The sequence below is a fragment of the Octodon degus genome, unplaced genomic scaffold, assembly GCF_000260255.1.
Source record: "Octodon degus isolate 3935 unplaced genomic scaffold, OctDeg1.0 scaffold00088, whole genome shotgun sequence".
NCBI classification, from domain to species: Eukaryota; Metazoa; Chordata; class Mammalia; order Rodentia; family Octodontidae; genus Octodon; species Octodon degus.
In genome coordinates this window covers 10369606-10372280 of record NW_004524664.1, presented here as the reverse complement: position 1 = coordinate 10372280, position 2675 = coordinate 10369606, and the positions used below count along the sequence as shown (strand labels likewise).

Below are 2675 nucleotides of genomic sequence, written 5' to 3'. Positions count from 1 at the left end.
ATTGATATTTTAGACCCATAAGTGTCCCTATGGCTCCTTATTACATCCGCAAATACCAGGAGAGTGACCGAAAACCAGTCGTGGATTTGTTCTTCAAGGGCATGGTGGAGCACATCCCTACCACATTCCGCCACACCTTGTTGCTGCCCCGAACCCTCATGTTCTTAACTGGGGTGCCGCTCTGCATTCTCCTGACCTCTGGGTCCTGGCTGCTGGCTTTCCTGTCCAGCTTCACCCTCCTGGTTTTCCTAAGGCTCCTTGTTGGATACCCCTGGAAACAGTATGTGCTCACATGTTTGCGCACTGACCTGACCGACATCACCAAAACCTACCTGAGTGCATCTGACTCCTGTTTCTGGGTTGCTGAGTCTGGGGGGCAGGTGGTGGGCACTGTGTGTGCTTTGCCTGTGGAGAATCCACCACCGGGGAAGAGGCAGTTGCAGCTGTTTCACCTTTCAGTGGCCATGGAGCACCAAGGAGAGGGGATAGCGAAAGCCCTGGTCAGGACTGTCCTCCAGTTTCCCGCGACCAGGGCTATGGTGAAGTTGTGCTTGACACCAGAATTGTGCAGCAAAGTGCCCTGGCTCTCTACCTACGCATGGGCTTCCAGGAGACCTGCCAGTCCTACTTTAACATTGGCATGAGGCTTGTGGCTATTCCTATATTCCATTTAACATACCGGCTCCCAACAGCTGGGCATGGTGGTGCACATTTGTGATCTCTGCATCAGTTGGGGGAGAATTGCTGGGAGTTCAAGGGCAGCCTGGAAGGTCAGTCAGGATCTGATGTGTTTAACTGCACTAACAAGTCAGTCCTACATTTAAGCAGATAAACAATATAACTTCATTGTTGGGCACACCTGAATCTCATCTTTGTGAAAGTGGAATGGATGGCTGTCTTCCAGTGTTTCTTCATAGGTTGTCTGTGTTTCCTTTGTGTAACAGCACACTAATGTTGCATTCAAAAAATCTGTGGGCAGAAATCTTCGAAACAACCACGATGCTCATCACCTAATGAAGAAGATGTGGTATTTTTGTACAATGGAATATTACTCAGCTATAAAGAAAGATAAACTTAAAGCATTTATATTTAAGTGGATGCCACTTGAAGATATATTCATAAGTAAAATAAACCAGATCCACACGTGTAAATATTTTATAGTCTCCCTAGTATAAGAACTCAAAAGAGCAAATACAAATAGAAAGGTATAACACAATTAAAAGGAAAGTGAGGATTTGACTAGACAATGAAGACAGAGCAAGGAAAAAATCTAGGACAAACATGTACAAGAAAATATATGTACAAGATGGGTAAGGCAATGATTCTGAGAATCTTCAGAAGGTTTTTGAAGCTAGCGGTTAATTGGCAGGATTCTTACCCTAACTAAGGGTATATGCTGATAGCTGTGAACTAAGCAACTGCATTGAAGATGACAATGTGTAATAGTGGCATCATGCTTGGAGTGCCTGTTATTCTGGTCTTCTGAATATGTGCTGCTTGTCATGACATGCTGGCTGCTTCCATGCTGTCTCTCAGGTAGATGTTTGTTTAAAAAGGAAGGGGGTGGTGAATGAAGGCAGGAGACAGGAAGAGGTGTGTTGTGGGACTGTCCTGCTACAATGCTGTAAATGGGTAGATTTCTAAACGTGTGTAAAAATATGCAATTGTTTATTCCTATTTTTAAAAATGTATTTCAAGTTTTTAAATTTTTTTGTCATATCCTGTAGTAACTTAAAGTTTAACATATCAATACTTGATGAAAAATACCTGTTCCATGTTATACCTAAGATGTTTGATATTTAGACTGATAATGAGATTAATCTAAACTGCATATGTTATAGGGTAATAATATCATTAAGCTTCTCTTCTACAGGGTTAACAACCTAAGTTTTCAGACCAAAAATTAGAGAAAAAGAAGGGCTACAAGGACAGCCAAAACTTTGGCCCTAACCTTCCATGGTCAGTGAAGACTCAGGACATAGGAGAACCTATACTGTAGCACCATGTAACTCAGTTGTATCCCAAATTTTCTGATCAAAGAGGTTATGGGGCCACAGAGGAAAGTGATCTATGATGTAGAGTGTGTCTAAGGAGACTAACATGGAAAGAAAACACTCTCTCAGGCTTTCACATAGAGCAAATTGGTCAAGCAATGGCCGTGACTCATCTACATGGCTGTCACTGACAAAGGATCTACAAACCGTGAAACAGGGATTCAGAATAAATTCTGAGGGGATATGACTGATCTTATCAGATACAAAAGCTACAATTCTTGTTATGTAGGTCTTGCTTTATCTTGGTCTTAACCATCCAGCAGAAAAGTATAAAAATGAGGTATAAAAAGTAAAGACATATTATTATGCTGAGCTGTAAAAGGCTCAAGTCAACAACTTCTGACATTGCCAGTCATACGGAAAACCCACAATTGTGGAACTACTGGACTATTTTGGAATGCCTTGCTGAATTCACACACCTGTGATATTAAAATGACTGCTTTAGGCAATGAGACCTCATCCTACCCTCCCACATGGGATCATTTTCATCTTCAGTGGCTCCCAACATCTAAGGAAAGATGCAAGGATTGAGCAAAGCAGTCAAGCTATCTCAGTGTTGAGAAAAACATCCTGCCTGGCAAAACTGTCCTACTAATCAGCTGTGAAACTGTCTCATTCATA

The 2675-nt window shown here is 42.0% G+C and overlaps 1 protein-coding gene and 2 pseudogenes across 15 annotated transcripts in view; all 3 read left to right on the top strand.

Annotated features, from left to right (window-relative positions):
• The window catches only part of LOC105742973, a 15055-nt pseudogene extending 14241 nt beyond the window's left edge, over positions 1-814 (top strand).
• Positions 1-851, top strand: part of LOC105742974 — a 15047-nt pseudogene extending 14196 nt beyond the window's left edge.
• The window catches only part of Nrg1 (neuregulin 1), a 1208067-nt gene that overhangs the window by 1179458 nt on the left and 25934 nt on the right, over positions 1-2675 (top strand). The window lies entirely within an intron of this gene.